The 18,434-nt window shown below is 38.8% G+C and overlaps 1 long non-coding RNA gene across 1 annotated transcript in view; it reads right to left on the reverse strand.

Annotated features, from left to right (window-relative positions):
* Positions 1-18,434, reverse strand: part of LOC113604343 (uncharacterized) — a 436,767-nt gene that overhangs the window by 35,969 nt on the left and 382,364 nt on the right. The window contains exons 13-14 of the long non-coding RNA XR_008293481.1: positions 18,025-18,106; positions 15,798-15,938 (exon numbers count right to left, since the gene is read on the reverse strand). This is a non-coding gene — a long non-coding RNA (uncharacterized LOC113604343). The remainder of the gene's footprint in view (positions 1-15,797; positions 15,939-18,024; positions 18,107-18,434) is intronic.

Consider the following 18,434-nt stretch of genomic DNA (forward strand, 5'->3'; position numbering starts at 1 on the left):
ATTTCTATCAAGGTTAAATTGTATCGAGTATGTATATACTTAGCAGTGTGCTTTCACACAATAAGCATTCAACAAATAAATGGTAGCTATATACTACTGTTATTATTTTATCACATTCTTATTATTGTACATTTAGGTTGTTCCCAGTTATAAATAAATAGTGGGAGAAGTATACTCCCCATAGTTAGCAGTGGAATCTACCTGAAATGTACATCTGTTCTGGTCATTCCCTTATTTAAAGATCAAAGGTTTTCAAACTTCTTTTCAACAGTGGAAGCCTTCTTTTAAATATCTTAAGTAAAACTTATCTAAAGTAAAACTTTAGTAGTAAAACTTTACTACTTGAGTAAACTTCTTAAGTAAAACTTACCCTCTTGAGTAAAACTTACTACTTTAAGTAAAACTTAAAAGTTCCCTAAGTAGAACTTAGGTTCTGACAGGGTGGAGTTCAGAGCCTGGAACAATTCCCAGTGCCACCCCACCTCCCTTTTGCCAAAGGCCCCTAAAACTGCTCTGAGAAACACTAGGGCTACTCTGAACACACTGTGAGCACTTCTCATGTACAGAGTTAAAAGTGAGGCCCCAGAGCACGGGGTACGGTATCTCCAAACTGTCCGTTCCTGAAAGACCCTGATGTAGTTTCTTTTCCTACGACTTTGCCGATTTTGTTGCTTCTGTCTGGAATGCCCTTACTTCCCACCTTCCCAGGCCTTACTCATGCAACCAACTCAGCCTATGCACCACTTCCTCCAGGAAGCCTTCTCTGTCCCAGGCTGGTTAGATCCTCCTCTTCCCTCTTTTCATGATACCCAAATTATCTGTCATTGTAGGTACCACATCCCCAAGATGCTTTGGACTAGAAGCACTTAGAGGGCACACTATGTCTTATGGATAGCATAGTTTCTGGCACTGGTAGATGCTAACTAAAAATATTTGTTAAATAAAAAAAAAAAACCTTATGAATAAATTTTGTGGTGCCTCTCTATTTCCTTAGAGAATTTTCTAGAAGCAGGATTACTGGGTGAGAAAGGATAAACATGTCCAGCCTACTTAATGCTCCCTTAATATAATTTGAAACATGACTCTCCTGTGTCCATTAGTGTTTGCTATTTGTCTTTGGAGGTACAGTACAAAAGCCAATTTTGGGGGGGGTGCCTGGTTTGGTTGAGGCAGACAGAAGTATCTGCAGTTGGAGTGACTAGTGTAGAGAGGGGCCCTAAATATGATTTTGTCCAAAAGCACATGTTACCAGGGGTGCCTGGGTAGCTCGGTTGGTTAAGCGTCTGACTCCGGATTTCAGCTGAGGTCATGATCTCATGATTCATGAGTTTGAGCCCCACATCGGGCTGTGTGCTGCCAGTGCAGAGCCTGCTTCAGATTCTCTCCCCCTCTCTGTGCCCTCTCCCCACTTACTCTCTATCTCTCAAAATAAATAAAAATAAACTTAAAAAAACCCCACAAAAAACAAAAGCACAAACTACCAGATGGCTGGAGATAACTAATGCTAAAGTATGGCAACTTTTGCCACTTTTAATCCTTGTAGTTTCTCTATTTTCTCATTGTAAATGAGTTTCATGATATATTTGAAGGGGTCATGTGATGATAAGATTGAATCAAACAGGCGGATACCCCTAAAATCTTAATACACACATTTGTGTGTTTTTACTATCTGTTAATGAGAGCTGCATGAGGAGGAGTTGGATAATTTTGGCTACACCAGAAGATAGAGTTCTAAGTTTAGGAAACATTTCAACTGACCTCTCTGACGGGCTTGGCTTGTCATAGAATCCTATAATGCCCACGTGCAAACGATTAGGATATAGCTAGCTTATCCTATTTTATCACCGGGAAGATAGAGAAATTCTAGCTGCAAAAATCTTAAATTTTAAGAGGAAGTTGAAATGGCTCTAAGTCATTTTAAAACATTACATATTGCTGTGTTCTCATTCAATTCTATGGTTTTAATTACTTACATGTCCATGAGTTCAAAAATCTGAATCTGTAGCCCAGATTTTTCTCCTGAGTTTCAGCCTTATGTATCCAAAATGCTTGGATGGTGCGCTGGTGAACTCAGTGTACTCAAAACTGAATCTTTCACCTCCTCTCTCCCCATAGTTTCCCAGCCTTTTTCTTCCTCCTATCTTCCCATCTCATCACTACCTACTTATCCCAAGCCAAAAATTTGGGAGTCATCATCAACTTCTCCTCATTCTTACCCTCTACATCTAATCAGTCACCAAATCTTGTTCTAATGCCTAAATATTTCTCACACTCATACTTTCTTCTCCATCAGCACTGTCACTATCCTGGATCAGCCCCTCATTATCTCTTGCCTGGATTACTGCAGTAACCTTCTAACTGGTCTCCCTGATTCTGGTCTTGCTCTCTCCATTCCATCACTCACATCCCTGTCATAAGCATATAATCAATCTGGATGAAAAGGAGCTGTAAACGGCAATAGATATCAATGTCTTCAAATCATGTTCTTTAAAAAATATGATGTCATAGGTTAAGACATAATGAGTTAAACATAGTTCTCCTGGAGACAGGTTGACCGCTCGCACAAGAATCAAATGAAATATAACAATGAACAATGTATCAGTTCACTTGAAATAATACTCATGGAGAACCGACATTTATTGGATTGTGCAGAGATGATGTGGAGGTTAGTAATGCTGGAAGGGCATGGTGGATTAAGATGAACTTCTCCAGCATTCTGAGGGCCATCTGGTCTTTGTGATCACGTCAGCGAAAGAATCACTTACTAAAGTCTATTCTATCTTGATAATTCCAGGAACAAAAGTTACAACCAATAGGGACAAACTATGCTACCCCCTAAATGATAAATACATTGTTAAAGTGGTTAGGAAGGGGCTTCTTCAAACTTCATGACTACAGTGAACCCTCAAATACTAGGGGCTTTAAACAAAGATGTTACCAGAGCAGCTTTAATACACTTACTGCCTGCAGGTTAAAGGGGAGAAAATGGTCTAAGTTTAGCATGTTCAGAGAAAATGGCATTGAGTATAAAATGGAATAAAATCTGGAGATTAGCAAAAGCAAATAAGACTAGCAAAAAAAAAAAAAAACAGCAGAGATGAGACATGGTATTTTAATTAGCATTTCCTAAACTATCTGTGGTAAAGACCAGTTTTTTAAAAAAAATATCCAAACCATCACAGACTAATATTTTTATAAAACAATAAAATTAATACTAGAAAAATGAAATGTAAAATAAAAACAAGATGCTGTGACTGCTTTTTATGACTGGGTTACCCAGACATAAAATTTCCCAAATGCTCATTTTTAATTTTTGTGTTTATCTCATCATGAACCAGTAACAGTTCATAGGCTGGTACTGGTCTATGGACCATGCTCTGAGTAGCACTATTTTAAAGGATTTATTCAGAATAAATGGCAAAGACTTTTCTCACAAAGATATACTGTTGGAAAGACACTAATCTGTTAATTAATATTCATGTATCTTTCTTTCAAAGACTGAAACGTTTGGCTGTTTGGGTGTTGAAAAAGTTCCATCTCTCATCAGGTCAAGTTGAGACCATCTCTGAGAAAATGCCTATCAAACCGGTGAGCCTCAAGTCAGCCTCCAGAAAAACAATGGCTATGTGGATTAAAAACTCTCATCAGAGAATATATAAGCTGTGACTATAACGTTGACTGTATTGTTTAGTGATGGATTTTTCGGTCAATCAACCATTAAGAATGTCTTTCTATCCCACCCAGATCTCAATCAATTATCACGATGTCTGATTTGATAGGCTGATAGTCACAGTTGATAGAAACACTAGTGATAGGGCAGGTTCCTTAGACTATATCGAACAATAAATATCCATCAAGCATGAGCTATATTCTGGCTTCTTTCTGTCCTTATTCTAAATACAAGGGCAGCTGTCTCCCTCTGAAAAGACATGTATAGTCTGTGCTTAAACAGCAGATGGAAGATCTCAGCTTCTCCGATCCACTATTGTTTTAGGTTAAAGGGGCTAAGAAATACTGACAAATCTGGGATAGTGAAAGGATGGACAGAGACTTTTATTTCTTACCTTAAAAATTTTGTTCACAGACAAGCTATTCTCAAACCATGGCTTTAAATCCCATTACCAGACACATTTAACACGACTCTCATGGGTTGTTTTCATTATGGCCAATGGTGAAATGATGCTTAGTGATAAGTTTAGAAATAAGGAAATGGATACAAGGCATGGAGAGGATATATATTAATTTATATATCAACTTGTAATTTGAGGAGACTGACATACAGAGTTTGGAGGAGAGAAGACTTCAGGAAGACACCTTTCAGGCAGGTAAAAACCAAAAATCCCATGAAAGTGGCAGCTCAGGATGGCAAACATGCATTGAATGTGTTCTAAGCATTGAGGATGCAAAGTTAAAATGCTGTCTTTGTTTTCGAAGGTCTAGTGTCAGAAGCAGACATACAAACAATTACAAAATAGTGGGAGACATGCAAAAATAGGAATTTGTACAAGGTACTGATGACAGGGTGATTAACTCTATCAGGTGGAACTGTAAACAAATACAAAAGGTTACAAAGTAATTTATGTTGGTAAAGTGACTCCCCAAATGTAAGGGTAAACCATTTTTAGAAGTTGCTAAAGGGAAACCTGAGGTCTAATTCACAAGTCAAGCATGCCCACAAACCTTCCACTTGTAAAGATATAGGTTAAAAACTCTCCATTAGAGGGGCATCTGGGTGGCTGAGTCGGTTGAGCGTCCGACTTCAGCTAAAGTCATCATCTCACACTCTGTGAGTTGGAGTGCTGCGTTGGGCTCTGTGATGACAGCTCAGAGCCTGAAGCCTGCTTCAGACTCTGTGTCTCCCTCTCTCTCTGCCCCGCCCCTGCTCATGCTCTGTCTCTCTCTGTCAAAAATAAATAAACATTAAAAAAAAAACAAACCTCTTCATTAGGAATATCACCCACCACCAAAACTATACACATATATACCATCATCCCTATCCATGAATCCAAAATACCCAGCAAAGCTCTTATTTAACTAAAACCATTTTGAATGAGCACTGGAGGGATCCACAAAAAGGCAAACAGTAATGGATGAAAAGAATGAATTCCACTTGACTTAAACCTTCAGGGGTTATTATAAATGGAATTTTTTTGGTAGTTTCATTTTTGGATTTCATTGCTACTGTATATCAATACAATTGATTTTTGTATATTGATCTTGCATTCTGCAACACTGTTGAACTTGTTTACTAGTTGTAGTAGTTGCTTTTTAATGGATTGCTTAGGATTTTCTATATACAAGATCATATCACCTGAAAATGATGATGGTTTTACTTTTTCCTTCCCAACCTGGGTGCCTCTTATCTCTTTCACTTGCCTACTGCCCTGGATAGACCCTCCAATACAACGCTGAACAGAAGTGGTGAGAGCAGACATCCTTGTCTTGTTCCTGGTATTAGGGGGAAAGTACTTAGTCTTTCGCCACTAAGTATATTAGTCTTGGGGTTTTTATAGATGTCCTTTTTCAGATTGAGGGATTTTCCTTTTAATTCTAGTTTATTGAGTGTTTTTATCACGAAAGAATGTTGGATTTTGTCTAATGCTTTTTCTGCTATTTCTCTATTTTTGAATTAAAAACTTGCATTGCTTGAGTCTGGCTTTTCTAGGAAGGCAGATCACCTACCTAATTGGTGGATTCAGGTGAAGAGGATAAGAAACAGAAAGTTACTAGTATGACTTAGTTTCTATTTCCTACATTTAACAAGGTATACAAGAAAACAGGGGGCCCAAGAAGGAACTTGGCAGCTTGTAAATGGGGTTGAAAATATAACTATTTTTCATTTCCAACTTGCAAAAGATGAAACTGAGAAATGTTTTGAGCAAGAAGACTGATTTTTAAAAAGCCTCACCTGCAAAACCTTATCATTACCAGCATCACGGCCATCATTTCCTCTGCTAAAATCCCTGAGTTGCGTTGGTGGTACCCATTCAATGCTTTCAGTTGGACAAAATGACAAAGGAAAAGAAGTGATGATTGAACCATAATATGGCTAAGTTTCTCCTGGGAAATTGTACAATTTCATTTCATTGGCAAAAGAAAGTCTTATGGCAAAAGAAAACCTAATGTCAAAGAGACAGTCACTTATATGAGTAGGGGCTGAAAATCAAATGAAAATGAGTGGTATGTATAATCATTTCATAGGGAAGGGGAGACAATAATTGAGAAGAGTAATAAAATCTGCCTATTCTTTTGGTGACAAATACTTGCTCCTTCTTTTATATGCAAAACACTTCCATCTTTTCTTTAAAGAAAACACCCCTAAGTCTCATCCAATCACATTTCACACTCAAAGCACTGGATCTCATATGGATCCTCTTGGTCCAGACACTTGTGAACTAATAAGCCAACTTACTTGCCCTTGCATGCTCAATACATAGTGGTGGAAGAGGGACAGGGTAACTACAATAAATATTTCCATTTACAAAGGGAAGCAATGGAAATCATACAGCTGTCACTGATTCTCAACAATTTTGGATTTTTGTGATTGGGGTAGGGAGTGTTCTTTACTTGGGCTCTTGTTCTGCTTCCTGGAGGAGTTTCCTAGTTCATTGTTTTCCACGGTCCTGGGAGATCCTATTATACTCCTTGGCCACACCTGAAAAGGGTATTGAAAAATATGCTTTCCACTGTGCTTTGGCCTGTTTTCTGTAGAAGACTGGGAACTTCAAAGTCATTTTTGTCATAGTAGCCATATAAAACAAACAAACATACAAACAAACAATTCTGTGGCAATGGCTCTTTGGGAAGTGTTGCAGTCGTAACAATAGTAAATCTTCCAGTCCATGACCATGGGATGTGTTTCCATTTATTTAGGTCCTTAGACCGTAATTTCTTTCAAAATATTTTGTTTGTAATCTCTTTTAAAAAATATATTTGGCTTTGTATTTGTTTGATCCTGGGCAGGTCTCTAGGTCAATAATCAATTGCTTAATTCTTTTTGAGACATGCCTCCCTCTAGACTTGATTACAGGTATCTTGAGTTATGAGTTCTGTGGGAGAACCAATCATTAGTCAATCTATGGGCAATATCACAGACCATGTAGTACCTGCTATGTTTTCAAAATATGATGAGAAACATGAGCCTTGTTATACAAATAAAGGTTGTCTCCAAAACATGGGACAACTAAGCCCATTTTGAAAAATGAGAACCATCCCCTCTAGTTCAGTGGTTTTAAACCAGGGGTGATTTTGCTCCCTAGGGGACATTTGGCAATGTCTAGAGACATTTTAGTTGTCACAACCGGAGGATGCCACTAGCATCTAGTGGGAAGAGGCCAGGGATGGTGCTAAACATTCTAAAATGCGCAGAACATCCCCCTTCCTGCCTCTTCTCTCTCTCCCCAACAAAGAATTATCCAGCCCAAAATGTTAACAGTGCTGAAGTTGAGAAACCCTATTCCTAACAGTACCACTGAAACAGAAGTCCCATTAATACTCCCGATAGCTCTCCAGAGCAAAAACAGATAACATGTTTCTGTGTTTACCCCACCAGCCAGATCTATGTTCTTCAATTTTTTCTTCCCCAGAAGCAAAAAGTAGGATCAGAGAGACTATGAAAGCCCGCTTGTTTTGATACTTGAAGGAATCACAATTTGTTTTTTAACCTTTCATTGTCTATTGACCACATCTCCATCTTCCATCTTGTTTGTTAAGATTTTTTTTACACAATACCTAATCTTTTGATCCCTTCCTTTAGCTATCAAAGATTCTCCATCATGCTAAAACACATTCTTGATTGACATGGATTTTATTTCTCCTTTTAAAATTCTTAGTGCAGCCTTTCTTTGGGTCCTTTTAGAAGGAAAAGAAGAGATACTGAGAAGTCCTGTTCTGGTTTTATAATAATGTCTGGTTTATCAATATTACTATCTGGCACCTCCAAGAATGTTCCTATTGTTATAAAGTGTTTGTGAAAAAAAATCCATCAGTTTCACACTAAAACAGGGGTTATGCTTGAGGGGTTTCATCCTCAGGACCTTGGAGTCCTCAAGCACCAGGGAGATATTTTAATAAAAATATGCAGAATGGTTCAGACAGACATTAGTCTAACAGGAGACAGAACACAGGAAAAGGGAAATTATAGATGAAAAAAATACCTATTATGTCATATAAGGTAGACCTTTCCTGAGAGACCAAGGTAGGCTGTACCCTCTAAGGATCTAGATTCTAGGAGAAGAAAAGAATATGCTGTTAGTCTTAGTTTTAGTCATGTCACCAATTTACAAAGCCTAGGCAGGATCTCAGTGACTAAAGTAAGAGTCCATGCTTGATTATGACTGAATTTTTCTAATATTTCAGAAGAAAATACATAGAGAAAATTAGAGCAGTGTGACTTTTGGAAGCAGCATTTGCTTTCTTGGCTAGTTTTAGAAATCTCTACTACTTTCCTTAAAGGACAATTCTGTCTTCTAATAGAATTCCTGACTAGGCAGATAGTTTTGTTAGATAGATGTTCTATTAACATTTTGCTTTTTTCATTTCATACCATTTACCTTTTATTTCTTTGTATCATGGTTGAAAATGAATATGATTCTTATCTCTTCCTCAGGTTTTTCTTTTTTTCATTGTGACATCTGTGCATTAATCACTGTTTAGCCAAGCTTCAGAGACCTGATTCTTTTAATGAGAAGTGAGCATGCTTCTGTGGAAAGCATGCCAGCTTTTAAGTTAGAAGCCTGGATGCTAGCCTGGTATCTGCCATTCTCTGGTTGAGTGTCCTAGGACAAGTCACTTCTGTATTTTTTAGTACAATTAAGGTTGTACCCAAATATCTTTAAGGGGTCACTTCTATCTCAAATATTTTCCATATCTCTAATCTTTTGTGTATATGAGAACAGTAGCATGGTAGCTAAATATTTTCTTTTCTCTGCTTATTTTGCAACTATCTGTTAAAGTAGAGCATGTGTGTGTGTGTGTGTGTGTGCGCGCGCGTGCCCGCATGTGTGTGTATGATGGTGGTGAAGGTAGAAGTGGAGAATGGGGAGAGAATGGACCACTTAACCTTGGTAGCAATAACAAGGTATAATAATCTATACACATAACTTATGTTGAAGATATGCAGGTATTTAAATACCTCTGTTAGAGGAAATATGGAAGCATTCATCACGGTTACAAAATAGCATTCTCAGAAATGTCATTCTCTCCCTCCCCCAGGACAGAGAAAGCACCTGCAGACTTTGACTGGTCACTGAAACAGCCATGAAAACCCTCGTGCTTTTATAAAGCAGGACAAGGCTTTGAAGCTCCAGCTTTAAATCGCCCCAGCATCTCCCAGCTGTAATGAGGACAGCATTTCCCTAGTCAAAACATCCTGATTCTATTTATAGGCTTTCACTTATCTCAATAATAAACAGAAATAGCAGACTGTTCTTATATCATTTTCCTTCAACTATCCTACTACTTAATACAATGACAACAATTAAAAAAAATTCCAGAACCACAATACGTAACAGTGGGTTTAGCTAATTACCTTAGAGAAGACACTGACCAATGTATATTTGAAAAGCCGAAGTCTTGCAAGAATGTTTGATTGGCCTTTGTTTACCAAGGGTTTCCAATATCTCCCTTGCTATTATTTCTTGGGGAAAAATGTTTCAGCCCTTTATATGATTCCAGAAATATCCAGTCTCCCCAGACAAGGGAGGCTGTGTTCCTCTGCTAGGTACCTCCCTTAGCTGATGTTGCTTTAAATAAGGACGGCAGACAATACAGCATCCACGGAGACAGCCACAATTCATTTCTATTCTTTTTCCAATGTAAGTTTGTATTAGGTTATTTAATGGACCACAATAGATTCAGTAGGTACAGAAGCCATACCCCCAATGGCTGGTGCTTAATTCCATCCCTGCAGTCTGTTTTAACTAAGACGTTTTCTCCCGTGCATATAATCTTCATTATCATAGAAGTTATTTTTAATTTATAATTAACATAGTTTCCTTCTCATTATGGACGCCTTGATCGACTTAGCCCCTCCAGACACATCTTGTCTGGCGCTGTGCTGGCTATGTCCTGCAGTTCTCTGAATGTGCAGTAGGTGTCTATCTTAGCCTTTCCTTCATCCTTCCTCCTCCTCTCGTCCCTGACACTGTGATATAGTGCATAATTCCAAAATGGCAGCTTTTTGAAAATTCACCTTGATTATCAGACATTAAAAGTGACTCATCCCGCAGTGACTGTCTGGCAGAAGGGATGGGATCAGACAGCAAGACAATGAGGGGACTGGGCGCATTAGCGCACTAGATTACAGAGCCCATCAAAAATACCTTTGTTCTGTCAAAGATCCAATCATTTACTAGTTGTGTTCTGCAGAGGAGAAAGAATGAGAAGAAAAAATCCACCAAACAAACAAACAAAAAAATCCATCCAAGAATTTAAAACCTCCTCAGATCTCTCTCTACTAAGAAGGGAGGGAAGTGTCTGATCCACCATTTCAAGAGGAGGCAAGATGGGGATTGTGCTTGGGAAATGGGAATCTATAGAACCCTTTCTTTCAGTGGCTATCACATTTTCTATCCTAGATTCTGTTCTTTGGGTCTTGGTAAGAGGGAAATAGACAAGTGAACAGGGTCTGGTTTTGCCCTCAGCTGTCCTCAGGCTAATTTATAGAGAATAGTTAGTAGACAAAATATCTCACAATTAGAACATTCATTTTCATTAAAAGAAAGCTTCTGATTTCTATCATATCACAATATAATGCTAACCAAGAAATGTGTGAGGATTAAAGGAAAATATGTGTAAGGGCTATTATTGATAAATACTTTATAAGCATTTAAACTAGCCCATATGAAAAGGCACTAGGAGTCTTTGAAAAGATAGAGCATATGAATTCTTGCATTGAGCATGTGTGTGTTTGTGTGCAAAGGGGAGGAGGGAACTGGAGAACAGGGGCGGGGGGGGGGGTGGTGGTGAGAGATGAGGACATTCGTGTTGAGCCCTGTGTGGGTGTATAACTGGGTAAGATGTGTGCTGAGTCGTCAGCATGACTGCAAGCCTGGCTAGCTTGTCTGATTCTCCAAGGAGACAAATAACCAAATGGGAGGTTGATGCCTGGCTTTCTTCTTTTCTTTCTTTTTATCATTTTTATCATTTGCCTATGAACTCAGAGGAGCAGTTTATCAGTCACGGAAAATGCCCCAAAGGGGCCCAGATCAAAGGCAGGCTTTGCATTGTGTACTTAGGTGGATCTCCCTGCCAAATACATTAATGCGATTAAAACACAAATTCCATAAACAATTATATTCCATCTGTTTAGCAACAGTAATAGTGATACGATGTGCCATCATGAGAATCCTTCTCTTACAGAGATGTACCAAGTGAATTCAAATACTCTTGTGCACGTGGATGCTGGAGCACTTAGGGAGGATTTGGAGGGTGTTATTCACCAGCAGGACAGCAGAGTGGCTGCTGTTACCATGCAGGGATCTCTTGATAAGATGGTATTTCAAATGGCTGTCATTTATTAAAATAGGTTCATTAAAATAACTCAACGCATTTCACCGGTTGTGCATTATACTTGGAGGTTTGTCGTTTTTCTCCCCTGCCTTCATACTTATTTCTACTCTCGGGTACAGAAAACATATCCCTTTTTTTGCCCCTCTTAATTACCCCTAATTGACTTCATGCTTTATTGATGGAGGAAGGCAGATTCAGCAGAACTGCCTGCCTGGTCAGTCGGACTCAGTAACAGTTACACATTCAGAGACCTGTTCGTGTTTGTTTGGATCCACAACACATACTTTGAGTAGGAGAAAGAGAAATCCAAAAAGCTTTAAAAATCTCTGCCTAAACCTGACCAAGGGATTAAAGGGGAGGGCAAAAGGGGAGGGCCCAGACCAATTTCCACACACCAGCACTCGCAATACAGGGATGGATTCATGAAAGAGAGACCTGCGAGAGAGTTTTCATCAGTGGAATTTTAATGAGCCCTAAAGGTTAGCCTTCGACTTCGTTAACAAACAGCTCTAGAGATAATTTCCAATTTTCCGTGTTTATAGAATAGCGGTTGCTTGGTCATAATCAAATTCTGAGACTGTGGAGAGCCTACTCTGCATATCCAGCTGATGCCGAAACACAAACCACCAGAAATTATTAAATGTGTGCTCAAAATCAAATGTAGAAGAAATAAAAAGAAGAAAAAAATTTTTGCAAATTAAAATGATCACATTAACCTTCTCTGATGAAATCAGTTCAAATGAAAAATGCTTATTTTTTTAAAAACCTGCACAGATATTTTGGCTGTTAAAAGGGTAGTGATTATTCTAATACTTAAATGGACAGAGACAAGAAAAAAAAAGATAATAAACGAAAGAAGACATCATTCCTAGGAATGGCAGACCAGAGTCCCTGGTACATTTTAAATAGGTTTCAAAAGTGTAGGAGAAAATATAGAAGCACAATTTTGCAAGATTGACACTAGATAGGTCAGTTTGCTGGGGATGTGTCCCATCTTTACACCTCCTTCTGTCTCCCCCTTCTTCCTTCTCTTTTACATTTCTACTGAGCCCTTGCAGAATTGCCATAATTGTACCAGAAGGGGAACAAGTATGACTAGGATTCCAGCCATATAGAACAAGAGCAAAAGGTAGTTAAGACAAAGGGCTAAATCCAAAGACTTGGCTTTTAAAAAAAGTGACTGCAGCATTGAGTGGAAAGTGGACCACTTGCCCTGCAAGGGTGATCGATCTCCTAATGATGGGGACCAACAGCAGGTGCTTGAGATATAAATGCTGAAGAAATACTCTAACATGATGCTAACTTTTATTTCCTCCAATGCAACAGATCCCTTTTCATTTCCAGGCTTGCCACCTCTTGATCTGCAGAGGGATGGAAGGGGTTAAAAAAAAAAAAAAAGAGTGGCCTGAGGCTATGCAACTTCGAGTGAGGCGCCCAGCTGGTGATGCTTTGTTCATTTTTTGGTACATGGAGGGGCACAAAAGGCACAATATTAGGGGCTGGAAGACCTGGGTTCTAATTCGGATTTTGCATCTTATTCCTTACTCCCCATGTAACCTTGGTGGAGGGGGTAGGTGGTCAAACCCTCTGAGTTACAGTTTTCTCCTAAGATAATAGGGACTGGCAAATTCAGGCAATGAGAATTGTGAGGGACTTCCGGGATCATTTAGTTAATTTTCCTCATTTGATAGATAGACACTAAACAGTGGTAATAATAATAATAATAACAATAATAATAACAACTACTACTATTACTACTGCTAATATTTTCAAGCATTTAATATGTGCCAGGTACTGTTCTAAGTGCTTTATAAATATTGTTCTACTTTCATAACAGCCTCATTTGGTAGGTAGTATTTTTACTCCCATTTTACAGATAGGAAAACTGAAGTCAGTAAGATTCAAGAGCCAAAGTGATATAGCTGGCAAAAATGGTGGAGCTGAGTTTTAAACCCAGACAGCCTGGCTCCAGAGGCATACCCTAGTAAGCTATGAAGTCCCCATTTATTCTCATTTGCACAGGCGGTGCACTATCTGGATTAGTGCTGCACATGGTCCTGAAAGCATAGACTCTACAGACAGTTGTTCTCAGTATTAAGGCAATGCTGACAATGGCCACTCTGTTCCCTCCAAATTCCCTGAGATCCCAAGGTCTCTCCAGCCAGGTTTTGTGTGGGTGCCCTGTAGTCCTCCCAAGATGCCCTGCTCTATATATTGCCCTTCCCAAAGTCAAACTGCCACCCAAAGTGTCTGTCTGCTGATCTTTTCTCTCTCCCATTTCCTTGAAATTCCCTTGAGCTGCTATTGCACTTGTATTCAAACACCTAGCATGATACTTTTTATGTCTTTGCTCTAGCACTAGAACTTGCACACCTTTTGTTAGCCACATGGATCATCACTGCTTCTCAGAGCAGAAATATATTGCAGAAAAGAGAGTTCATGGCAGAATAAAAACCAGTGGCAGGAAAGACACTCAACTGAGGATAGCATGATAAAGCACTCATTGGGTAAGTCTGGTTATAGTGTTACACTACTGCTCATTGGTTGAAAGAAGAGACTACAGTTTGTCATATTAGTTTCCATTGGTTAATAGCACACAGTGCCTGGGGAAAATATATTAACAGTATTTGGTAACGGACTGTTGCTAAAAGGAGAAGAGCATTGGGACATCTGGGCGGCTCAGTTGGTTAAGCTTCTGACTTTGGCTTAGGTCATGATCTCACAGTTTGTGGGTTCCAGCCCCACATTGGGCTGTCTGCTGTCAGCACAGAGCCTGCTTTGGATCCTCTGTCTCCCCCTCTCTGCCCCACCTTGCACTCTCTCTCTCTCAGAAATAAACATTAAAGAATTTAAAGGAAAATAAGAACAGCATTACTGTAAAATTATTGTTGCATGGAGAAGTGTTAAATAGGCTATGTGTACTCTATGCCCAAAGGAGCTTGTTGACTTGTTCAGACACCTGAACAAGGCTGTCTAGAGGAGAACCGTTCTGTTTTCCTTTTTTTCACACTCACACTTCTCAAACAATTCTAACACCAGATGTGTGGGTTTTTCACACCAAATAATTCTCCAACACTAGATGAGGGTCCTATAATTCAATTCAATTTTGACACTAGCCAGAATTAGCACAGGCCCCTACTGGTTAAGGGCTCACTCCCATAAGACCATTCCCCATTTCTGACACCAATTTCAAGTAGCAGGTCCCTAGATTACTCACAGTATCTGTCGAATATGGCTACAATTTGAAGGTTTGCATCACCCCCTTCCTCAGGTCCAATCATTTGCTAGACTAGCTCACAGAACTCAGAGAAACACTGACTTACATTTACCATTTTATTATACAATAAAGGACATGATAAAGAATACAGATGAACAGCCAGATGAAGATATAGAGAGGGTGAGGTCTGGAAATGTCCTAAGTGCAGGAGCTGCTGTTCCCATGGAGTTGGTAGGTGCTACCGTCCCAGCACAGAGATGTGGTCACCAACCTGGAAGCTCTCTGAACCCCACGCCTTTAGGATTTTTACAGTAGTTTCATCACGTATGCATGAGCAATCAATTATTAACTCAATGTCCTGGAGGATGGGAGGTGGGGCTGACAATTCCAAGCTTCTCATCATGGCTTGGTCTCTCTGATGACCAAGCACCCAACCTGAGTCTGTCCATGAACCCACCAAGAGTCATTTCATTAGAACAAAAGACATTCATATAACCCAGGAAATTTCAGGGGATTTAGGAACTCTGTGCCAGGAACCAAGGGCAGAGACCAATATATATATTTTTTCTGTTATTTCACACACCCACATAAGATTCTTTCTGATCTGGCCTCACCTGTCATATTAGCCACCTACTTCGCACCTTGATGTCCTCACACCTGCTGTCCCTTCTGCTTGAGGCAACAGCTCCTCCAAGCCCCTTTTATCATGCCCTCTTCTTCAGTTGTAAATGTCTGTTCATCTTTTAAGATCTGGCCCCAAAGTCACTTTCTCTTTGCAGCCTCCTGACTTCTGGCATTTTCTATAGTACACATGGTCAGAGCACTCATTGCAAAGGATTATAATTAATTGGTTATTCTTATTTCTCTTACTTACCAAAGAGTCCCTTGAAGACAGAGACTATATTTCATTTATCTGTGTATCTTCAATGTCTAGCACAGGGCCTGGATCATCTTATTTACTCAATAAATATAGAAGGAAGGAGGTAAGGAAGAGAGAGAGGGGGCAGGTGGGGAAGATGTGTCTTTTCTGAAACTACAAAACATTATGAAAATACAAAGAATTACTAACCAGAGAAAGACGTCTACTGTTTGATGTACTCATCCTATATAGGAATGAGCTCACTGTCTTCATAGGCACGATGCTTAGGCACAGCATGGAGGCCAATGACAATGCTAGCAGGAAGCAGACCTCTTATTCCTCATTTACCTGCTGATGAAAAGGTAGGTAAACAATTTCCCCAAGACAGGATGAGTGCTCTTAACTAATGTCATCACTAGCAGTAATTCAGTTAGCTGAATAAGCATAAAACCTAAAGAACACAGAGACTTAAGAAACTGTTTAATTCATGGTACTAAGTTATTTTATCAGGTGGCATGTAGTTAAGTGCACTTAAATAGAATCACATAGCATTTTGTTTGGTCATTCTCCTCTGGGGTGTTAGAAGAACCAGTAGAGAAAAGAAGCTTCCTCAGGGATTTTTCCTTACAGTACAATTTTTACAAAAAGCTGAGTGTACAACTTGCAAAATAATAAGCTTCAGTGATAACACAAGCTTCAGCTACAATTATCACAAAGAGCAACTCTGCTGCCCAAGCTCCTAACTTATCCTTGTGACTACAGAATAGTCCAAAATGTCACATTCAAGTTGAAGTGACTGCAGCCAATTAGGTTATTTCTACCAAACTGGGTCCACTAATCGTTGGGCATTATCTTGAAGGACAAATAGGGGTCTGTGACAGGGTACAATGTGGCTTGTGAAATATTAGTTTTGGACAATCACAAATGAAGATCCATGTATGTTAAATTATTCAGCATTCTTGACCTCATTTATTAAGTGACTTCATATGGGTTTTTGCTCATATTCATATAATCTTAGGCTCTAAGGAGCTTGATTTTGTTTCCTTTCCTTAGCTGTCTCCCGATTTCATCTTCATTTTGGCTTCTCCAGTCTTTATGTATCAGAAGTTTAGCATATATATCTCTTTCTATTTTTTATTCTGTTTAATTTTATAATTTAAAGGGCAATGTTTGAGAAATACACAATGGAAGCAGTTGCTAATACAAAGATACATATCAGAAATATGAGTACTAGTTAGGAATCTGGCTCCCATGCCTTTGTTTGCTAGCACACAACCTCAGGTAATACAAAAATCTTCCAAATTAACATCTGCCTTGGTCCACCATGTATGAAGCAGAAAGTTGTAATTTGTGACATATGGGTCAGAGCTTTATATATGAATAAGAACTTCAATGCCAAGTCTGCTTCTGGAAGTGTTCTAAAACAATAGCAATAAGAATGTTTTCCAAAACAATGGGAGAAAGCCACAAAAACACTCCAGGAAGTTCATGTACCCAAGATGTTTGTTGATTCCAATTTGTTCAAAAGATGTTCAGAACAATAGTTCATTGATGCTGACAGGATTTCTCCAACAAATTAGTGTTCTTTCATGTTGTAAAGAACCAACTGCATAACTATCCTAAGAATATTCCTAGCAGATATCTTTTAAATTTACAATTTAAAATATATCATGGGGGCAAAGCAATAAAATGGACCTGGAAAGTGAACATTGCCAGATAATGTGATGGAATTAGTGAACATCTACCAAAAGAAAGTTTTTACACTAATACTCTTTATGAGATTCACAAAAGAAATTAGGTAACATTAGGCTTCTCAAGGTAGTTTCTTCCTTGAGATATGTGTGTTTTATAATGTTGTCCATAATTCAAATCATAACCAATACTCTGAAAGTAGAGACAAAGAATTCCATTTCATCATACCCAAACCAAATGGGACCAGAACAGGTGTAATCACTTTAAAGTGTTCTTCTCTATAAATCAACTTCGGATATATTCCAGACTGGAGCTGTCAGCCCTTGCACACCCCCTGAAGTTGAGAATTTTTAGCAAACTAAACACAGGCATTAAAATAATGTTTGAATTAGTTTGAATCACAGTGGCCTCTATTCTCATGCTTCTCAGGATCCTACTGTATCTCTTCCATGTGTGAGATGCATAGGAGGGCTGCACATGGGCAAGACTCACCAGAGTGCAGAGCAGGAAGGAGAATTTAGGTCAATTATCTTTTGAAGTGTGATCCCTTTAAACAGCTACTCAAGGTAGTATCTTGCTAACTGTGCTGTATATAATAAAGGTGACCTGTTCTGTTTCTTTAAATAGTGTTTTTGGTTATAAGCGATCAAAGTATTAAATTTGTGTAAGGAAAAAAAAAAGATCAAGAGAAGTGTCATCCACATTCTTTCTGGAATCTATTGGAAGGATTAGGTATGTGTTTTACCTCCTCTGAAAGCCTGGGCATGAAAGTAGGTGCATCCATTCGAGTCTGTCCCAGCTGGATCTTTGTTTTCTTTATCTATAAGCTAAGGAGACAAGTAGTTTAGATGTCACTTCAGGATCTTTGGTAAATATTTTTAAAAATGAAACAAATATATGGAGTAGATGAATATATGGGGAGGTGGGAGGTGGAGGCAGAGAGTATTTGTTATGGGTCCGTTCTCCAAAGCTTAAAAAATATATTGTGTGTGTGGATATGCATTTTCATTATTACTTGGGGGAAAAAAAATCACTGAAAAAATGGTTTTGTGGTTTTTAAAATATCTTTTTTGGTGTGGAAAAATCTTAGAGTCTTTTAATTGGTAAAATACTTCTACTGCTGTTAGCATCACAGCAGGCTTTAAGAGAAAGCAA

This window comes from Acinonyx jubatus, chromosome E2 (genome assembly GCF_027475565.1).
Source record: "Acinonyx jubatus isolate Ajub_Pintada_27869175 chromosome E2, VMU_Ajub_asm_v1.0, whole genome shotgun sequence".
Classification (NCBI taxonomy): domain Eukaryota; kingdom Metazoa; phylum Chordata; class Mammalia; order Carnivora; family Felidae; genus Acinonyx; species Acinonyx jubatus.